The sequence below is a fragment of the Chiloscyllium punctatum genome, chromosome 3 (assembly GCF_047496795.1).
Source record: "Chiloscyllium punctatum isolate Juve2018m chromosome 3, sChiPun1.3, whole genome shotgun sequence".
Classification (NCBI taxonomy): Eukaryota; Metazoa; Chordata; class Chondrichthyes; order Orectolobiformes; family Hemiscylliidae; genus Chiloscyllium; species Chiloscyllium punctatum.
The window spans coordinates 66,142,291-66,165,647 of NC_092741.1; positions in this window are offsets into that span (position 1 = coordinate 66,142,291).

Consider the following 23,357-nt stretch of genomic DNA (forward strand, 5'->3'; position numbering starts at 1 on the left):
TAATTGCTCCAACATTAGTCGCCTTGCCTATACCTGTTTGGACAATAAGTCCCAGAATTCCTTCCTTAAACTTCTGGGTGTTCTTCTCCTCCTTTAAGACAAAGGAATAAGAGTAGGCCGTCCAGCCCATTGAGCCTGCTATGCCATTCAATGAGATCATGGCTAATCATCCATCTCAATGTCACCTCCCCAAACTATCTTCATATCCCTTGATGTCATCAGTAAATCTGTTCTTCAATTTCAGCCTTTTTTGCTAACCTGTAATTGCCCTTCCCAAGTACGGCGCTATATGGCTCAGCATCAAATTTTGTTTTATAATGTCCACCGAAATTTCTTGGAGCATTTTACAGGTTGGACATCCAAACTCTGATTGCCTGGAAATAAGACATTTTTGTCAATATACAGTTGATATTCACTTTAATAAAATTCAGACTTATTGTCCAAATACCGGTACCAGGACAATTCAGTCAGGTACCAGTTTCTGGTAACACACAGGCTATTTATTGGCTTTATTGCTTTTTTTCAATGACTCACTAAGCTAGTACCCCCCCATCAGAGTTGACCAGAATGACTCTTGGCCCCACATGACTGAACCCAGCACAGTGGGCGGCACGGTGGCACAGTTGTTAGCACTGCTGCCTCACAGCGCCTGAGACCCGGGTTCAATTCCCGCCTCAGGCGACTGACTGTGTGGAGTTTGCACGTTCTCCCCGTGTCTGCGTGGGTTTCCTCCGGGTGCTCCGGTTTCCTCCCACAGTCCAAAGATGTGCAGGCCAGGTGAATTGGCTATGCTCAATTGCCCATAGTGTTAGTTAAGGGGTAGATGTAGATGTAGGGGTATGGGTGGGTTACGCTTTGGTGGGGCAGTGTGGACTTGTTGGGCCGAAGGGCCTGTTTCCACACTGTAAGTAATCTAATCTAATCTCATAGTATGAGCTATTTGACCAGGTCCAACCATCCAACGTCTGCCCATGCACTGCTAGTGCTGTTGTTACATTCATATCATTTGGATGCTCTGGTGTTTATTGTGATTTCCTGTGTGTTTTCTGCCATTGCAATCATATCAAATATGCAAGCTGACATGGGTAGCATCACAAAATGAAAGAACAATTCATAGCCTATCGCCAAGAAAATGGAATTACTACACAAAATGAAATGGAGCTATGTTGAATGCATACAATGTTATTTATTCTGTTTCATACTTTATTGCATATATCTTATATTCACTGAATTTGGTCTAGGAAAGACTCTCTGATTTCATTGTTAGAAGTTCAGGATAACCTAAAATTTGTCATGTCTGGGTCCTGAAGGTTCCAGATTTTGTACAATCTATGTATAATTTCTGAAAGGTGCTATGTAAGTCCAAGTTATTGTTTTAGATGTCATAGAAATCAAGCAACATTCACAAAGAAATACATAATTCACCAAAAATATGTTCCAATCAATGCATAATCCACAAAATTAAACCAAAGTACCAAAATCTATTCATATAACAGACGAATTTCATTCCTTTTTTTCACGTGGCACTTATTACATTTGATGTGTCTTGGCTGAGGCATGGACATGAAATTGTAACCACCCTGTACTATAACTGGGGCCTGTCAATGTGGATTGACGGTCAGAGAACTAAGACCAGAACCAAAATGATGAATGCAAGTTGAAAAAGAAGAATGAATGAGTAAATTAGCATATTTTTGATGGAAAATATCAAATACTTCCAACTGAGTTAGTAAATTGGATGGCCTATAATTGTTCCCCCAATGCAAAAGAGATAGAGAAGTACATTATAGCATTTTATTCTGGAACACTTTGCATTAAATTTAGTTCTAACTCAGGTCTACAAAGACTTTTAAAATAACAAACTTCTTTTCAAACAATAAATAATCATTTGCAACACATTCCTTGCCACTGTTCCTATTTGACTTCAAAAGAAACTGCACAGTACAAAAGAAAACAAAAATGATTGAAATGCCTTGTTCCAACATGGACTCACAAAGCTCTTGACTGATTTGTAGTTCCTCCCAACTGGCACAATTTCAATCTATCAGTACTCAGACTTCAATTTCTGTATACTCTTTTATTTATACTACCACTATAGTTGATCTAGTCATAGGGATGTTTTTAAGACTAGCAGGGTTAATGTGAATGACCATGGAATTTCTAACCTCTTGATATTAATGAGTTTATTCTTCAGTTCCTGGAGGCACTATGGACAAAATATGGAAAAGCATTATGCCTAAAAGACTTCAGGAGAACCAGTGACATTTGCCGACAGTCAAACTTGTTCAGTTGACATCTGGACTAATTAGAGTCAAATTGTAATTTATGAAAGTCACCTAATGGAATTCAAATGAGCCTCTGGCAAAAAGTGACTAACATGAGTGTTGTGTTTTGAAGGGGTGAGAGAATAGTGTGAGTGTGTTGGCATACACTTCCAGGAAAGTCAGATGGATTGATCTTTCCAGTAGGCATTTCAATATTTGACATGAAAACTAAAAGTACCTTTCAAGAATGTTCACATCTCCTGTAAGTGTTTTAGTATACAGGTTTTAATTATGTATGTTCATTAACCCTGTTCTGCCGATGTAGACAGGTAGACACTTCTTTGTTTTAATAAAATCCATTTGCCCTTAGATTGTTTAGAGAGTTTTACAGAACATTCTTTCAGGACCGTATATGCTGTACCTGTACTTTATAACATGTTATGCTACTTATTTTTTAATATGTAATTGAGTTGGTCTAGTTTCATACAAAATCCCTATAAATAACTCAAATAGTAATGTCAATTAGCTAAAGGTTCAAGTGAATTTGAAGGCTAATTGAAGGAAAATCCTGTGACTTGTAAATCTTCAACATTCCTCTAAAGCAGTGTTATAACCGTCAGTCCCATCATGATCTCACAGGCACACCTTTAGCTTTTCAAATATGTATCTAAATTGCGATAAGCTTGGCAGCACATAGTTGTATAATGATTCATAATGTGCTTTAAATGGATTATTTTTATAGGGTTTGCAAAGTAAATGACCATAACATAATAAGAAATACCTAATTGTTGAATCATCATGGAAATTGCACTCTGAAGTGTTGGTAATTCTTAATCAGTAATTGTCATTCAGAAAATAGTAGGCTATTCATTTAGCTATCAAGAACTTCAAAGTCCATTTTCTAATGTGAGGTCCATTCTATGGAAATGTCCTTCTTGAAAGTGAACCAAAAAGCACTTGGTTCAGGCAGATACCATTTTGGGAATCTATCGAAGCAAATACCTTTCTTATTTCAACTTTTTCACACTTATATTTCAAGGAGAGAGGAGGGGGAGTGGCATTTTTGATAAGGGATAGCATTACAGCTGTGCTGAGGGAGGATATTCCCTGAAATACATCCAAGGAAGTTATTTGGGTGGAATTGAGAAATAAGAAAGGGATAATAACCTTATTGGGATTACATTATAGACCCCCTAATAGTCAGAGGGAAATTGAGAAACAAACTTGTAAGGAGATCTCAGCTATCTGTAAGAATAATAGGGTGGTATGGTAGAGGATTTTAATTTTCCAAACATAGACTGGGACTGCCATAGTGTTAAGGGTTTAGATGGAGAGGAATTTGTTAAGTGTGTACAATACAATTTTCTGATTCAGTGTGTGGATGTACTTACTGGAGAAGGTGCAAAACTTGACCCACTCTTGGGAAATAAGGCAGGGCAGGTGACTGAGGTGTCAGTGGGGGAGCACTTTGGGGCCAGCAACCATAATTCTATTAGATTTAAAATAAAGGATAGACCAGATCTAAAAGTTGAAGTTCTAAAGTGGAGAAAGGCTAATTTTGACAGTATTAGGCAAGAACTTTTGAAAACTGATTGGGGACAGATGTTCGCAGGTAAACGGACAGCTGAAAAATGGGAAGCCTTCAGAAATGAGATAATGAGAATCCAGAGAAAGTCTATTCCTGTTAGGGTGAAAGGAAAGGCTGGTACATATGGGGAATGCTGGATGACTAAAGAAATTGAGGGTTTGGTTAAGAAAAAGAAGAAAGCATATGTAAGGTATAGACAGGATAGATCGAGTGAATCCGTAGAAGAATATAAAGGAAGTAGGAGTATACTTAAGAGGGAAATCAAGAGGGCAAAAAAGGGAACATGAGATAGTTTTGGCAAATAGAATTAAGGAGAATCCAAAGAGTTTTTACAAATACATTAAGGACAAAAGGTAACTAGAGAGGGAATAGGGCCCCTCAAAAATCAGCAAGGCAACCTTTGTGTGGAGCCTCAGGAAATGGGGGGGGATACTAAATGAATATTTTGCATCAGTATTTGCTGTGGAAAAGGATATGGAAGATATAGACTGTAGGGAAATAGATGGTGATATCTGGAAAAATGTCCCTATTACAGAGGAGGGAATGCTGGATGCCTTGAAATGGTTAAAGGTGGATAAATCCCCAGGACCTGATCAGGTGTACCCGAGAACTCTGTGGGAAGCTAGAGAAGTGATTGCTGGGCCTCTTGCTGAGATATTTGTATCATTGATAGTCACAGGTGAGGTGCCGGAAGACTGGAGGTTGGCAAACTTGGTGCCACTCTTTAAGAAAGTGGTTAGGACAAGCCAGGGAACTTTAGACCAGTGAGCCTGATGTTGGTGGTGGGCAAGTTGTTGGAGGGAATCCTGAGGGACAGGATGTACTTGTATTTGGAAAGGCAAGGACTGACTAGGGATAGTCAACATGGCTTTGTGCATGGGAAATAATGTCTCACAAACTTGAGATTGAGTTTTTTGAGGAACTAACAAAGAGGATTGATGAGGGCAGAGCAGTGGATGTGATCCATATGGACTTCAGTAAGATGTTTGACAAGGTTCCTCATGGGAGACTGATTACCAAGGTTAGATCTCACAGAATAAAGGGGGAACTAGCCATTTGGATACAGAACTGGCTCAAAGGTAAAAGACAGAGGGTGGTGGTGGAGGGTTGTTTTTCAGACTGGAGGCCTGTGACCAGTGGAGTGCCACAAGGATCAGTGATGGGTCCTCTACTTTTTGTCATTTACATGTGAGCATAAGAGGTATAGTTAGTAAGTTTTCAGATGACACCAAAATTGAAGGTGTAGTGGACAGCGAAGAGGGTTACCTCAGATTACAACAGGATCTGGACCAGATGAGCCAATGGGCGGAGAAGTGGCAGATGGAGATTAATTCAGATAAATGCGAGGTGCTGCATTTTGGGAAAGCAAATCTTAGCAGGACTTATACATTTAATGGTAAGGTCCTAGGGAGTGTTGCTGAACAAAGAGACCTTGGAGTGCAGGTTCATAGCTCCTTGAAAGTTGAGTCGCAGGTAGATAGGAAAGTGAAGAAGGCATTTGGTATGCTTTCCTTTATTGGTCAGAGTATTGAGTATAGGAGTTGGGAGTCCATGTTTCGGCTCTACAGGATATTGGTTAGGCCACTGTTGGAATATTGCGTGTAATTCTGGTCTCCTTCCGATTGGAAAGATGTTGTGAAACTTGAAAGGGTTCAGAAAAGATTCACAAGGATGTTGCCAGGGTTGGAGGATTTGAGCTATAGGGAGAGGCTAACAGGCTGGTGCTGTTTTCCCTGGAGAGTCGGAGGGGTGACCTTATAGAGGTTTACAAAATTATGAGCAGCATGGATAGAAAAAATAGGCAAAGTCTTTTCCCTGGGGTCAGGGAGTCCAGAACTAGAGGGGATAGGTTTAGGGTGAGAGGGGAAAGATATAAAAGAGACCTAAGGGGCAACTTTTTCTCACAGAGGGTGGTACGTATATGAAATGAGCTGCCAGAGGAAGTGGTGCTGGCTGGTACAATTGCAACATTTAAGAGGCATTTGAATGGGTATATGAATAGGAAGGGTTTGGAGGGATATGGGCCGGGTGCTGGCAGGTGGGACTAGATTGGGTTGGGATATCTGGTCGGCATGGACGGGTTGGACCGAAGGGTCTGTTTCCATGCTGTACATCTCTATAGATCTATCTGTACTCCTGATTGTAATTGGGTCAAGTTTTAATAATGGTGACAAAATTAGTTCAATATAATCCATTCATGTTTCTATCTTAGATTTAATTTTTTTTTCTGTGCTCATACATTGTTTTGTTCCATCAATCAACAGTAATAAGGGTTAGCAACTAAAAGTACTGTAAATTAATCTTTTTAATGACACCATATTTCAACAGTAGATTGTTGGACACTAAAATAATATTCTCCTAGAAAATTGCTGATTGTGATGTTAGTACTTGTATGACATGTCTTGTTTGACTGTTTTAACAAAGGTACCAATCCTGTCTTTGCAAAATTAAACATCACTGTTCAAGTACAAGGCAAATAATATCATGGACACTCATTGGGTGGTCTCATTTCTTCACTGTTTGCACATACAAATACAGCAGAAGGATTGATGATTGATCAGTTCAATAAAGCAAGGTTCATGGGGTGTGGTAGGTGGGGGTGGCAAGTCATTAAGAAACGGGTGGTTGGAAGCTAGTCTGTGAATTTATTGTGGAGCTAAAATGAGCACTACTATTCCTCCCAACTCCGTGGTAAAGACAACTAAAAAAAAATCTTAACTCTTTAGAAGTAGCTGTCCATATAATCGACTCTGGTTTGACAACCAAAATAGTTGTTGCTTACCTGCTTGGCTTTATTGATTTGTTGCATGCTGCTGTCAGCTTCCTCCATTTGGGGGCACCCCACCTAAGGAAAGGCAGCTATGCAAATGAAGCAGGCAAGTACTTCTCAGGCAACTTGCTACATGTTCTTCTGTAATCATTGGATAGACAGTCAATTCAGTGGTATCCCAAAAAAAGCTGGTTATATTCTTTGTGGCACTGCTCAAAGCAAATTATCTAAAACAAACAATGTGCAAGGCCAATGAAGTTTAAAAGTATAAATGGAATACATTGTTACAGAGCACTGTGAATCTAAAGTTTGTGCCCTTCTCTTTGTTATATTTAAATGACACCAAAAAGGCTCATGATCATCAGCCATTTACTCCTGTTGCAGATCGCTCAATTGCTGCCAAAAGGCAGACCTGCACTTGGGGAATATCAGAACATCTGAATGCAGAAATCTAGGGAGCATAAGGTCCTGTCTGGCAGTATAATTGGGGGTGCGCATTGCCTGACCTGAACTTGGATGTGGATTAAGAGGAGAGAAAATCAGAACCATTATACCAGGCCTTGAAAAGAAGCTTCTTGAACCTATTGGCTTTACCTGTTCCTAGAAGAAGTCTTAAACTCTTATAAATAATCATATTTCTTTATGTTTTACAGTAAAGGGGATTAAATTTATTTGCTATTGGCTACAATACAAATATCACCAGAATATGAAATAATTGCAATAATCTATTATCAATTATGTCTGATGTGTTGTAAAGTAAAATGAAGTTTTTATTTGATGAATATAAAATATTCTTTTTCACTGACCTCACAGATATTACAATTTGAAATAATATGTTGTTACAGTTCTTTTTTGATGGCTGATGGTATTTTAATTTTGGCTGCTTGGAAAAACCCCAGAGGCAGTGTATTTCTCTGAGAGGGGGAATAATTGAATAAAGTTCCACCAGCGGTTTTTAATTGAATGGTTCAGTATCCTTCATATACAGTACTAATATGTTTCCAGCTGCTGTAACTAAGAGATGCTCTTGTTTGTTGCTTACTAAAAGCTCCCAAGACTCTTTTATATTAGTGCTCTAATGTGCTTATCTTGTTAAGAATTAGATAGTGACATGAGATTTTTATATCAAAGGCTAATGAAAACATTAACCTTTCCTTGCAATTTGCTTGTGCATGTAGTTACAGCTCCTAGCACACCACTTAAATGATAATATTATTTATACATGCGATCAGCCACAGGGCATTAAACATTAATTAAATACGAAGTAAATCAATAGTTGATTAGTTACTATCTTCAATATTGATAATTGTCTGTTGAATTAAAGAAAATAAACCTTTAAATTCCAAAAACAGGGAACTGTTCAATTTGCTGGATAATAATTATAAATGCACCATATGACCCTTATTATACATACCACTATCAGGCAAGTATAGCCAGCGCGTACTTGATAAGTGCAGGCCCACTGAAAGTTGATAGTGATCCTAATTGTGATGGTTGAAGTCCCTCATCAATTCCCAGTTTACAGCAATTTTCACCAGAGGTCTACCTGTCAGGATAATTGACACATATCATTCACATTGTGAGATACTGACTATATTCTGACCTAAAAATAGTTATTATGGATACAGTAATCATTGAAGGCATTACTATTAAAAAGAACTGAACATTGTAACATTGTGAAATAGATCAGAAAATGACAGATGGATGCCTGGAAAAAGTACAACTACTCTTTTAAATTTGGCCGATGCAGGCCCACACGGGGATACAGCCCTTTGAAAACTGTACAGACTTCAGGATACATGTTTACATTGTGGTAGACAAAATTTTAATTTAATTAAAACTTTCTCCTTCGGCTTGCCAGGGCACATTTTCCTCACAGGCCTTACTTGCAGCTGAAGCTGATTTGAGGGTTTGTCATGGCTGTTTTGACAGCCTGGTCAACCTAATCTGAAGCTCTGGTCCCCGCGGTTTGTCAATTACAGTGATAACCCTGCAGCGTCTGCAGCACTGCAGGCACTGAACTGTCAGCCTCTTGCTGGGAATGTCAAACCTGCTATGAGGTACGCTGAGAGATTGTTAAAATTTTAAAGCTGTAACATGCCACAGTGAAGCACTGTTGCTGCTTTTTCTACCTTGGTAGCCATCAAGTCAAGGTAGACTACCTGCTGGCCAAAATCTGAACAAGTATTCAACAGAGACAAAAGGTCAACTCATTCATGTGGAGCAAGATTTTAATGTTTCATTTAAGTTATATTTTAATAATGAACTATGTGAAAAACATAATAAATCTTTTGAGTTGCAATAAAGTGAGTATTTTACTTATTTCGCATAGAGGGTTAATTAATAATTGAACACGTCTTTGTATTTTAAATCAGCAGTTTATTGTTATTATTCATATCAAAGTAGTAAATAACGCAATTTAAATTTAACGCTGTGTTGCATACTGAAATCAAAGTTGTTAATTTGTCTAAGTGAGCCAATGAAGTTCTCAGTTTTATTGACACCAGCAGCTTGGGAGGGAGGCAAAATTTTCATTCCTCTCGGCCTCCATTGAAAAGTGTAATTTAAGTTAATTATTTGGGATTTTTTTTCCACAGGTTTTTTGTTTAGTGCACAAAGACAATATTTTTCTCATTATTTTCAAAACAGATACTGAGCCATAAGTAAATATTTTTCCAAATATATTGAATGTAATTATTTCTTGTAATAGCATATCATATTATTGCTATTTTATAATTTATTCTTTTGCGAAGAATTAAGTATTGTTGGAAGGAGAGTGATAGGTAAAATCTTTGATATGCTGCTTACAATATCTGATCATATGGCGAGAGTTTTACACTTCCCACCTCTTCCCCACTTCAGGGCAGGCTGTCTCTCACCTGCGTGTTAACTGAGGTATTTAACTAGCCAATGGAAGGGTACTTTAGGGCTTTCTTTCACACTGTTAGGATTTTCCCTGCAGTGGGAGAGACCAGTGCCGTATAATGCCTGGTCGATTAATGATGGGGCAAGGGGTCATTAATCTTTGGAGTGCTTCACCCCAGAAAACAGTGGAAGATAGGTTACTGAATATATTCAAGGCAAAATAGATAAACTTTTGAGTTGCAAAGGAGACAAAGGTTACAGGCCAGGCAGAAAAGTGCAGATAAGGCCATGATCAAATCCGTCATAATCTTATAGAAGGCTTGAGGAGAAGAATGGCCTACTGCTGCTTCCATTTTGTATATGTTATGTCCTTTGAAGAATGAGTTTCATCTTTATGTTAAGCCTGAATAACCAACCCTTTGTTCTGAGGCTTTATCCTCCTGGTTTCAGATTGCCAGGCAGGGGAAGCATTCTTTAAATATTTATCTTTTCAAGCTCTTGAGAACTTCATGTTCCAATGTGATCACCATTTAGTTTTCTAAACTCCAGGGAATATCTGTCAAGTCTATTCAATCTCCTGATAAGGCTTTCACCTAATCCCAGGAATAAATCTGAGGAACCCTTATTGTACTCCACACCCACCCACCAACTTCCCTTAGTAAGGAAAGCAAAACTTTACAAAGTATTCAAGACGCAGACTGACCAAGATCCAATACAATGACAATATTACTGTTTTATCTGAGTAAATCTGTTTATAATGAAGGTTGACGTATATGTTCTTTCTTAATTTTTTTGTTACTTAATGTTTTGTGCATCCAGATTCATTTAGATTCTTCTAGGTCCCAACATTTCCAATCTCTCATCATTCAATCAAATATATTTCTTTTCTGTACTCTTTAGTGAAGGAGATAGCTTCACACTTCTCCAAGTTATACTCCAGCTGCCAAATTTCTTGCCGTCTCATCTAACTTGTCTAAATGGTTTAACAGCCTCATTGTGTTCTCCTTTTGAAGCAAGCTGTTACCACCCTGGAATAATAGATTCCACATTTTCCCTTGTATTGACATCAGGTTTCCTGGCACGTGGTTCTTTTTTTTCTCGGGGTGCAGCTTTCTACTCGCTGGCAGGTTAGGAATGAGTTAGCATTGATGGTAATGGAAGAACAGCACAGCATAACACAACAAACGAAGCTTACTGTGCTGATTGTCCATTGAGGACTCCCAAACTCTAGCCCTAACGCTAACCACACGAACAATCATGTTCTGCTCTGACCAGCATGAGTATTTTCTCTTTGTATGGCATGAGAAACCTTATATCCACTAACACTACATCAGGACTTGGCCTTCTTGGCCTGATTGTGAATTTTGTTTTGCAATTGGACAAAGGGAATCTCGTGGAAATAGGTGGAAGCGCCGTTATTGATGCAAGAACAGGAGAGGTAGGGAGGTGTCCTCTATGAGTGAGTAGGAAACACAAAGGGCAAGAAAAATTGGTAATTTGGGAAGAATAAGTGGGTGAGAGCCACTGAGTGGACATGATCTCTTTAGTAACCACACTATGAAATAAAGCACTGCTTTCCTCTCCATCATCCCATCCATCAGGACTTCCAGGTCCTTGTTGGTGAAGCGGGAGCTAGTTTATCTTTCTATGCTATGTCCTTTGTGATAACGGACAAGGAACCTAACGCAATGGGCAGGTCCTGGCTTGCAACATCTGAAGCGGTGTGCAGTTGGCCTTTAACTGCGGCACCAGCGGTGTGATTGTCAGAATGTCCAGGTGAGCAATTCTGCCTCTCCTGCTGCAAAATTCATGAGAAACCAGACATACAATTAATGAGCAGAAGAATGATTGAGAAAAGTCATTGTAAGTCAGGCAATGTGAATCTCACTTGACAAAACTCTTTAACTCCAAATGAGAAAACTCAGCCCTCTATCCCTCCTTTCTTTTATGGGGATATTTACATTTGCTGCCTTTGAATCCATGGGAAATGCCATGCAATTTAGGGAATTCTGGAAGAATAAAATTAATGCTTTCACTACCTCTGTAACAATTTATTTCGGAATAGAGCAGAAGGTCCTGGAGCTTGGAAGGCTTTGCCATATCTTTATTCCTCATAATGTTTCCAATATCTGAGTCAATGGGACCCAAATTTGCTATCTTTAACCTCTTTCCTTTAGAATGAGAGCTATTAGGATTTGGCTTAATATCTTTAGCTAATTTAATCTCATATCCTATTTTCATTTCTCTCATCAATTCTTTTGGTCAGCCTTTGCTAAACTTTAAAACCCTCTCAAAAAAGTAGCTTCACCACCCTATTTTGCAGCATTATAAACTCATACTGTTAATGTAATGCCATGTTTAACTTAAATAAAAAAAAGAAAATGCTAGTACAGGGTAATACTTAGCACTTCAGACAGCATATGTGGAGAGATTGCCATAATTGGCTCAGGAAATGTGAGTCCTTACATTATATTCCTAAATTCAGAAAAAAACATGTTTGCACGATATTTTCAGCCAGTGTAGTTGGAGGGCAGGTTGGGGTCAGGACTTTCTGATGCAGACCCAGAGTGGGAATGGAGGTGCTAAAATGTTGACACCCTCAGGTTAATAACCCACCTCCACTCACAAAAAGATCTGCCCGGGGTGGAGGGCCACACACCATAATTCCTGCACTTATTAAAATGTTGGAAAATTTGAACCTAAGGTCTGCCCTCCATTTTCAATCATCTGATGAGAGTTTACATCATGTTAGAGTGGCAAAATTCATGCCAATGTTTCAGCATAATGACTTTTAAAGAATTATGTACCTGAACCCCTGGGTCTCTGTGCTCTACAACACCAACCAGGGCCATAGCATTAGTTGTGTAAGTCCTACCTTTGTTTGTTTTACCAAAATGCAATATCTTGCGTCTATTCAAATTAAACTCTATCTGCTACTCCTCAACCCACTGATCCAATTATTCCGAATATCTTTGTAATATGATATGGCCTAGTAACTATAGGCCAGTGAGTCTCACTTCTGTTGTGGGCAAAGTCTTAGAGAGAATTATAAGGGATAGGATTTATGCACATCTGGATAAGAATGATGTGATCAAGGATAGTCAGCATGGTTTTGTGAAGGGCAGGTCGTGCCTCACAAACCTTATTGAATTCTTTGAGAAGGTGACGAAGGAGGTAGATGAGGGGAAAGCGGTAGATGTAGTATATATGGATTTTAGTAAGGCGTTTGATAAGGTCCCCCATGGTAGGCTACTGCAGAAAATACAGAGATATGGCATTGAGGGTGAGTTGGAGGTTTGGATTAGGAATTGGCTCTCTGGAAGAAGACAGAGGGTAGTAGTTGATGGCAAAGATTCATCTTGGAGTGCCGTCACTAGTGGTGTTCCGCAAGGATCTGTTTTGGGACCATTGCTGTTTGTCATTTTTATAAATGACCTGGAGGAAGGGTTAGAAGGTTGGGTGAGCAAGTTTGCGGATGATACGAAAGTCGGAGGAGTTGTAGACAGTGAGGAAGGATATGGCAGGTTACAGCGGGATATAGAGAAGCTGCAGAGCTGGGCAGAAAGGTGGCAAATGGAGTTCAATGTAGCTAAGTGTGAAGTGATTCACTTTGGTAAGAGTAATAAAAAGATGGATTACTGGGCTAATGGTAGACTACTTGGTAGTGTGGAAGAGCAGAGGGATCTTGGTGTCCATGTACACAGATCTCTGAAAGTTGCCACCCAGGTAAATAGTGCAGTGAAGAAGGCATATGGCGTACTGGCTTTTATTGGTAGAGGAATTGAGTTCCGGAGTCCTGAGGTCATGCTGCAGTTGTATAAGACTCTGGTGCGGCCGCTTCTGGAATATTGTGTGCAGTTTTGGTCGCCATACTATAGGAAGGATGTGGAGGCACTGGAACGGGTGCAGAGGAGGTTTACCAGGATGTTGCCTGGTATGGTAGGAAGATCCTATGAGGAAAGGCTGAGGCACTTGGGGTTGTTTTCTTTGGAGAAAAGAAGGTTTAGGGGTGATTTGATAGAGGTGTACAAGATGATTAGGGGGTTAGATAGGGTTGACAGTGAGAACCTTTTTCCGCGTATGGAGTCAGCTATTACAAGGGGGCATAGCTTTAAATTAAGGGGGGGTAGATATAGGACTGATGTTAGGGGTAGGTTCTTCACTCAGCGAGTCGTAAGATCATGGAATGCCCTGCCAGTAGCAGTAGTGGACTCTCCCTCTTTATGGGTATTTAAGCGGGCATTGGATAGGTATATGGAGGATAGTGGGTTAGTGTAGGTTAGGTGGGCTTTGATCGGCGCAACATCGAGGGCCGAAGGGCCTGTACTGCGCTGTATTGTTCTATGTTCTATGTTCTATGAGGTAACTTTCTTCACTGTCTACTATACCACCAATTTTGGTGTATTCACAAACTTATCAACTATGTCTCCTAGATTCTCATCCAAATTGTTTATACAAATGACGAACCAAAGTGGACCCAATGCTAATCCCTTTGGAACACCGCAAGTCACAGGCCTCCAGTCCAATAAACAGCCCTCCACCACCACTTTCTGTCCCCTACCATGAAGCCAATTTTGTATCCAATTGGTAAGGTCTCCCTGAATCCCATGTGATCTAAATTTATTAATTACTCTACCATGTAGAACCATGTTAAAGACTTTACTAAAGTCCATGTAAATTACGTCTACTGGTTTATCATTAGCAATTTTTTTATTGATCCCTCAAAAGACTCAATCAAGTTTGTGTTTCCCTCACACAAAGCCATGCTGACTATCCTAAATCAATCCTTGCCTCTCCAAATACATGTAAATCCTATCTTTGAGAATCACCTCTATCAAGTTACTCACCGCTGATGTCAGACTCACAGGTCTCTAGTTCCCAGGCTTCTCCTTACAGCTTTTTTAACTAAAGGTACAATATTAGCCACCTTCTAGTCCTCCACCATCTCTCACCCGTGGTTATAGATGATGCAAATACCTCTGCTGGGAGCCCCGCAATTTCTTCCATAACTTCCCACAATGTCCTGGGATACACTTGCCCAGGCCGCAGAGATTTATCCACCTTTACATTTTCTAAAACCTCCAGTACATCCTTCTGTAATGTAAACTGTTTTCAAAACATCAATATTTATTTCACCGAGTTCTCTAGTTTCCATTTCAGTCTCCACAGTCAAATTGGATGTGAAATTTTCATTTAATATCTCTCTCATCTCCTGACGGTCAACACGTAGACAACCTTGTTGATCTTTAAAAGGGCCCTATTTTTTCCTATTGCTCTTTTGTTCTTAATATACTTGTAAAATCTCTTCAGATTATTCTTTTCTCATAAATTGTCTTAGGTGCCCCTTACAGTACAGCAACAACAGGAATATAACACAATTGGATGAGGTAACAATCTAAGATCCTTGCCTGTGAAGGTTCTGCCTTTGCATTTTGACCTTGCATGTCAAGCTCTCTGAACAGAATATCATTTCTAGCTTTCTTCAATCTTATCTCATCAGTTTCCATTTACCCCTCAACAACTGAATCCTCTATCTCCTAACCCAAGTTCTCGTGGCTCAGATAGACCTCCAACTTCTGACACCAGTCAATCTTTGGAATTCCTGATCAAGACTGCAGTGAACAGTGCGTTTCGCCCATTGCACTGTTCTCTACTATTATCGCCACCTGAATGGCCTCCTCTCTCACGGTGCCATGATCAATTGGCTCAACCACCCTGCAACCTTTGCCCTCAATCACACAGGCAGCAGAAAACTCATACCTGTCAGTATAGAGAAAGGCTCAAGCTAGCCCAGCACTGCACCTTCCTGACTCTCAGTCACACTTTCCTGTCCCTGACCATTCACTAAATAAGGGACATAACTGCCTCTGTGCCCAGATGATCTATCTTTTCTTCCTTGATATCCGGCAATGCTTGCTCAATTTCCATCTGAACAATGCTGAGTTAATTTCCAAATTTTACCTACTGAGTGTCTGCCTCATGATGCTCTCCATACCTCCCTACATTCTGCATTTATGACACACCACTTCCATGGTTAATAATTTAAATATTACATATTTATTCAAGTTGACTATTTTTGGGGTAGCCTGGATTATCATCCAGTTTTCACATTCATGACCAAATCACACAGATGTTGATTAGTCAATATTTTATTTATTGCAAAACTTGGACACAGTTCCTTCAATTAAGTGGAAGCTGTGCAATACATTTCCCTTAATTTATGAAAATGTACATATGTGTGTCCTTGAGTAGTGGATATATAAATTGAATTGTCTGGTTACTGGAATGCAGATGTTGCCTTCTTGTGCAACTTTTTTCCTCAACTAATCCATGGAAAAAGGAACAGTTGAAGGGTCATAACATACACTAACCACACTTACAGTACAGTAGTAACTAAAAAATAATCTGAGGATAATTCTTACCACTAAAATTATTTTTAATAGTTCTGTAATGTACAATTCAAAAATCATATGCTAATTTCTAAATCCAAGAAGTCCTGCATCCTTAAAACAAAAGAACAACAGTTTGTACCACTCAGGCTAGTAGAAAACTTCTGTATTTTATGTCTTAGAGATAGCCAAAAACTCATGGTAGAGGGATTCTTCATTAACGAATGAATTCCAAATTAATTAAGCTTGCCATTACTTGAAGTGTGGTCTGTTCTCGTCCAGGAAAATAAACTAATATCACAACATTTAAAAATCTAATTCCCTCAGCAGCAATGAGACTCTCAATCAACCAGGGCTTAAGTCAACTGAGTTTTAATGTTGATTACAACCTGATGTTACCTCTATAGTTATCATTCATTATGTATTGCATTATTTCAGGACTGCTGGATTTGTTTTTTTTACTTCAGCACTTATAGTTATTAATAAATATAAAATTAATTCCTGACCTTTATGTGATACTTTTACCTCACTTATATAGTATAGCTCTTGGAGTTAATATTCTAGCCCTCTGCATTCCATAGGCTCACAAAGCTACAATAACTATTCCAATCAAGTTAATTCTCCTTCTGCCACTTGATCAGTTTTAAAAGATGACAGCTCACTGTTTTCCACCAACTACATTGCTTGTCAAATTGTATAATACCGAATATTGTTAGAGAATTTTCCAGAAAGTGATTGAAGTCACTTTAATTTTCTCCACAATGTATAAATTCCATACCCCTTTCATTTTTAATGCCAATTTATTGTTAAAGTTCTTTAAAGAGTTAACAAGCAAGGTGGATGAAAGGGAACGGATAGGTGTGGCATACTTAGAATTCCATCAGGCATTTGATGAAGTGTCATGTCAAAGGTTACTGCATAAATTAAGGCTCATGGTGTACAGATGGATAAAGTATTGGGTAGCTAATGGAAAGCAGAGATTAAGTTTGAGTTTTACTTGTGTGGGAAAACTGTAACTAATGGAGTGCCACCAAGATTAGTGCTGGTTTTTCAACCATTTACAACCTATATCAGTGTGTTAGATGAAGGAACTAAATTTGCTAATGCCACCAAGCCGATTGGGAAAATAAGATGGAGGAATTTAGGTGTCCTGGTAGATGAATCACAAAAAGTTAGAATGCAGGTGCAGCAAGTGGAAGGCAAATGGAATCTTGCCATTTATTGTGAGGGGAATAAAACATAAAAATAGCATCATTTGACTGCAGTTGTGCACAGCCTTAGAGAGACCATACCTGGGCTATTGTGCACAGATTTGATCTCCTTATTTGAAAAATTATAATTTTGTTTGAAGGAGTTTGCAGAATGATCACTTAACTCATTCTTGGGATGAATGGCTTACCTTATGAAGAATGGCTAAACAGGTTGGGCCTGCCTTAACCCACGGGAATTAGAATAGTTAGAACTGATTGTATTGTCACATAGAAAATCTGAGAGTAATTGACAGGGTGAATGTTGACACGGTGTTTCCTGGGAGAGACTACAAATAGGGAACAGAGTTTGAGAATAATATGATTTATTTTCTAGACAGAAACAGAGACATTTCTTTTCTTTTAGTAGATTCTTTATCTGTGAAATTCTCTTCTGCAGAAAACAGTAGAGGCTAACTGATTAAATTTATCCAAGGTGAGTTTAGGTAAACGTTTGATAGATGGTGGAATCTTGGGTTATGAGGGACAGACAGGAAAGTGGAGTGGACACTACAACCAGATCAGCCATAATCTCAATGAATGATAGAGCAAATTTAACTTATCACATGGTCCACTCCTGCTCCTACGGCAGTGTCCCTTTGTTCATATCTTTTTAAAAATGCATACTTATTCTTATGCAGGAATGAGCAGCAGGAATTGTTAGTTTCCCATATAATAATTTGTACTGCACTCTATTTGTACTCCAGATCAACTGATGAAAATGTATCAAGTCATATGCTACTAAGTTATAGCTCTCACCCCTTCAGGGGAAATCATAACTTGCTGAGGATGATGGGCAAGTAGCTACATTTGACAATCCTGAAACACTGGCTTGCCCATAATTTTTGGGTCAATGAGCATTGTGCTGAATGCTGTAGGACTAAGTGGGTTCAGTCCCAAATGCAAGGACTCAAACTCTGGAGTGAGGTGGGGGCAATCAGAAGTCTTGGAGAGTAATCATCTAATCTCTCAGCAGGTATGTGTATTCAAATAGCTGATCCCAAGACTGTCCAATTCTGGCACAAAGTCTGGATCACCAAACTCAATACAGTTTGGTCCAAACTGTCCAGTCACAGACAGTAGGATTGAAATGAACTGGGTATGTATCCCTTGATCTCGGGCCTTGAGGAGCAGGAAGGAGATACAATTGCTCCTGGTCGACATGTCATTTGCATTCTCCCCAAGGAGGCTTTTGCCACACTGCAGTTTCTGGTATTTCTAGAGCCCTGTAGGTTAAATCCAATGTTTCCAACCTCGCCAATCTATCTTAAAAGCCAACCCATTTCCCAAAGTTTGATTGTCAGCATAAACCGAAAGCATTGTGGATGCTGTAAATCAGAAACAAAATAGATGTTTCGGGTCTGGGTTCTGAAGAAGAGTCACCGGACCCGAAACGTTAACTCTGATTTCTCTTCACAGCTGCTGCCAGACCTGCTAGCTTTTTCAGCAATTTCTGTTTTAATTTTTGATTGACAGCATCGTGCTCTGCTCCAGTAAAACTCAGTAGTCATGAGGTTAGCGCAAATGCAGTTGGATATTTTGCATATCGAACCTCACACCCACATCCAATTCCTGCTCATGTTAAAATTCTCCCTCTTTATTTCATAGCCTATGATGGCTTGTTAATTTTTTTTTAATGCAATTTGAAAGCACTAATCATATTTTCAAAGAACAAAGAAAATTACAGCACAGGAACAGGTCCTTCAGCCCTCCAAGCCTGCGCTGACCCAGATCCTCTATCTAAACCTGCCACCTATTTTCTAAGGGACTGTATCCTTTTGCTCCCTGCCCATTCATGTATCTGTCTCAATACATCTTAAATTATGCTATCTTTCCTACCTCTTCAACCTCCACTGGCAAGGCATTCCACTCTCTGTATGAAGAACTTTCCATGCATATTTCCCCTAAACTTTATTGAAGTCCATTATATGACATCTACATCCCTTCCCTCACCAATCAACTTCGTCACCTCCTCAAAGAATTCTATTAGGTTTGTAAGACATGACTTTCCCTGCACAAAACTATGTTGTCTATCACTGATCAGCCTATTTTCTTCCAAATGGGATTATATCTTATCCCTCCATATCTTCTCCAGTAGTTTCCCTGCCACTGACATTACCTGGATTATCCTTGCTACCCTTCTTAAACAAGGGGACAACATTAGCAATTCCCCAGTCCTCCAGGACCTCACCAGTGTTCAAGGATGCTGCAAAGATATCTGTTAAAGCCCCAGCTCCTCTCTCATTTCCCTTAGGAACCTGGGATAGATCCCATCTCGACCTGGGGACTTGTCCACCTTAATGCCTTTTAGAATACCCAAAACTTCTTCTCTCCTTATGCCGACTTGGCCGAAAGTAATCAAAAACCTATCCCTAGCATCAACATTTTGCCCCAGTGACAGCATTGCTCTAAGTTAGGCTTCAGTTGTTGACCTCATTTTTGATCTAATCTGACCCATCACAGCTTCCAGGCTGAGTAGCTGTAAAAACATACAGTTCATTCAAACAATCACGCATAAATACACAGGGACAGAGACATTCAAGCACACATAATAGGAGAACACTGTTTCTTTACCTCATTGCTTCTGGCTTCCAGGTTTACTGCTTCAGAATCGTTTCTGATTTCATTCTCATTGTGTTGCCTTAATCCTTTCACGCTGATTGTAGTTTGCAAATGATGCGTTTCCAACGGTATCATCAATAAAGGTAAAAAACAGGAATTCTGAAACAAGCACAGAATGTTGGATAAAGCCAGCAAGTCTGCAGTGCATGTGGAAAGAAAAACAGAGTTAAGAATCATAGAGTCCCTACAGTGTGGAAACAGACCCTTCAGCCCAACAAGTCCACACTGATCCTCCAAAGAGTAGCCTATTGAAACCCTTCCCCTACCCTATTACTCAACATTTACCCCTGACTAATGTACCTAGCCTACACATCCCTGAACAGCATGGGTAATTTAGCATGGCCAATTCACCTAACCTGCACAGAGAGTCATAGAGTCATAGAGATGTACAGCATGGAAATAGACCCTTTGGTCCAACCTGTCCATGCCGGCCAGATATGCCAATCCAATCTAGTCTCACCTGCTAGTACCTGCCCCATATCCCTCCAAACCCTTCCTATTCATATACCCATACAAATGTCTCTTAAATATTGCAATTGTACCAGCCTCTACCACTTCCTCTGACAGCTCATTCCATACACGTACAACCCTCTGTGTGAAAAAGTTGCCCTTAGGTCTCTTTATATATCTTTCCCTTCTCACCCTAAACCTATGCCCTCTAGTTCTGGACTCCCTGATCCCAGGGAAAAGATTTTGTCTATTTATCCTATCCATGCCCCTCATAATTTTGTAAACCTCTATAAGGTCACCCCTTTAGCCTCTAATGCTCCAGGGAAAACAGACCCAACCTGTTCAGTCTCTCCATATAACTCATTTCCTCCAACCCTAGCAACATCCTTGTAAATCTTTTCTGAACCCTTTCAAGTTTCACAACATCTTTCCAATAGGAAGGAGACCAGAATTGCACACAATATCCAACAATAGCCTAAACTATGTCCTGTACAGCCGCAACATGACCTCCCAACTCCTGTACTCAATACTCTGACCAATAAAGGAAAGTATACCAAAAGCCTTATTCACTATCCTATCTACCTGCGACTCCACTTTCACGGAGCTATGAACCTGTACTCCAAGGTCTCTTTGTTCAGCAACACTCCCTAGGACCTTACCATTAAGTGTATAAGTCCTGCTAATGTTTGCTTTCCCAAAATGCAGCACCTCACATTTATCTGAATTAAACTCCATCTGCCACTTCTCAGCCCATTGGCCCATCTGGTTCAGATCTTGTTGTAATCTGAGGTAACCCTCTTCACTGTCCACTACACGTCCAATTTTGATGTCATCTGCAAACTTGCAAACTGTACCTCTTAATCTCGCATCCAAATCATTTGTGTAAATCACAAAAAGTAGAGGACCCAGCACCGATCCTTGTGGCACTCCACTGGTCACAGACCCCCAGTCTGAAAAACAACCCTCCATCACCACCCTCTGTCTTCTACCTTATAGCCAGTTCTGTATCCAAATGGCTAGTTCTCCCTGCATTCCGTGAGATCTAACCTTGCTAACCTTGTCGAACGCCTTACTGAAGTCCATATAGATCACATCTACCACTCTGGCCTCATCAATCTTCTTTGTTACTTCTTCAAAAAGCTCAATCCAGTTTATGAGACATGATTTCTCATGCACAAAGCCATGTTGACTATCACTAATCAGTCCTTGGCTTTCCAAATACATGTGCATCATGTTCCTCAGGATTCTTTCCAACAACTTGCCCACCACCAAGGTCAGGCTCACTGGTCTATAGTTCCCGGGCTTGGCCTTACCACCCTTCTTAAACAGTGGCACCACGTTTGCCAACCTCCAGTCTTCCGACACCTCACCTGTGACTATTGATGATACAAATATCTCAGCAAGAGGCCCAGCAATCACTTCTCTAGCTTCCCACAGAGTTCTCTGGTATACCTGATCAGGTCTTGGGGATTTATCCACCTTTAACCGTTTGAAGACATCCAACACTTCCTCCTCTGTAATCTAGACATTTTGCAAGATGTCACCATCTATTTCCCTACAGTCTATATCTTCCATATCTTTTTCAACAGTAAATACTGATACAAAATACTCGTTTAGTAATTCCCCCATTTTCTCCGGCTCCACACAAAGGCCGCCTTGCTGATCTTTGAGGGGGCCTATTCTCTCCCTAGTTACCCTTTTGTACTTAATGAGTTTGTAACAACTCACATCTTTGGACTGTGGGGGGAACCTGAAGCACCCAGAGGAAACTCATACAGTCAGGGTGAGAATGTGCATACTCCACACAGACAGTCGCCCGAGGCTGGAATCAAACCCGGGTCCCTGGCACTGTGAGGCAGCAGTGCTAACCACTGCCCCTTTTCAAGTCTTTTTGCGCTTTAATTTTGCATCACCTTTTTCCTTTTCCCCACCATTAGCCTTTTGAGTTTGGCCTCAGCCTCTGTCAGAAGCAGAAGCAAAATATTTTCCAACACCTTTCCATTCTGAAGAATTCATATTGGACTCAAAATGCGAACTCAGTTTGTCTCTCTTCAGATGCTGCCAGACCTGCTAAGTGTCTCCAGCATTCTCTGTGTTTGTTGCTGCCACCAATTATTGTGGTTCAAGCATTTCTTGACATTATTTTCTCATGCAAACAGTCTCCTGACAATTTCCATTGGTAGTGTGGTGCTCCTTATCTGAAACATATCATTCACACTCTGCTGTATGAAGCAAATATCGCCCGGGGCTAAAATTTACGGTATTTAGGGGTAATACTGTGCAGCAGCACTTACCTTTGATTTCCACTGTGACTTCCATGAATCAGTGATGTACAAAGTGTTAAACATTAGACTCACTTGATTCAGCAATAATATTTCTGGTCAAATTTATTCATAGTTGAATGTTTGATTTATAGAAGTGAAATTTTGTGTCTGTGCGTGATGGGGTGGAGAGGTGGAGGGGTGTCTTGGGAGGGGACGTCTTGATCTCCTGATATAAATTAAACAGGAGACTGGCCAAACCAGGCCAGCAGAATAACTAAAATAACCATTTCCACCTGTTTCCAGCAATTCACCATTGGTTTCATCAATCTATAAACAGCGCAGAACGCAGCCTTTGCTTTCATTCTGGACTGCACTAAGTTCTGCTTCCCAAACTATCCTGACAACAGAAATATTGGGCAGAATTCTACGAGTCCTGTAGGCTATGTCAAGATTTGCAGCAGGATCAGGTGAAAAGTCCAGTGAGGTCTATCTCATGATCAGGAACAACTCTCTGCATCCTTTATACATTTGCCAAACAGTGACATGAGATTCTCACTAGGCAGAGGGAAGTTGTCTGTTAAAGGGGATTATGACTTGTTAAATACCTTACTGAGGCCACAATTTGCATCATTAATATTCAGCTTCTTTTCTTAATAAATGCTCTGAACATCAAGAGTCCTCCAGGTGGAAGTCAAAGAGGGTACCTAGCTCTCCATTCATTGAGTAAAGGGACACTAGCATCCATGTGACCCAGGAACAGACAATATACCAGGGCACGATCCATATGAACCAACCATATGCACTCCTTATCCACAGACAACGGCATCTGACATTTGCCAACCTCTCACAACCACCATGGCTCCTCTCCAATCCACTTGCAGGCCGCTGATAAAGAACA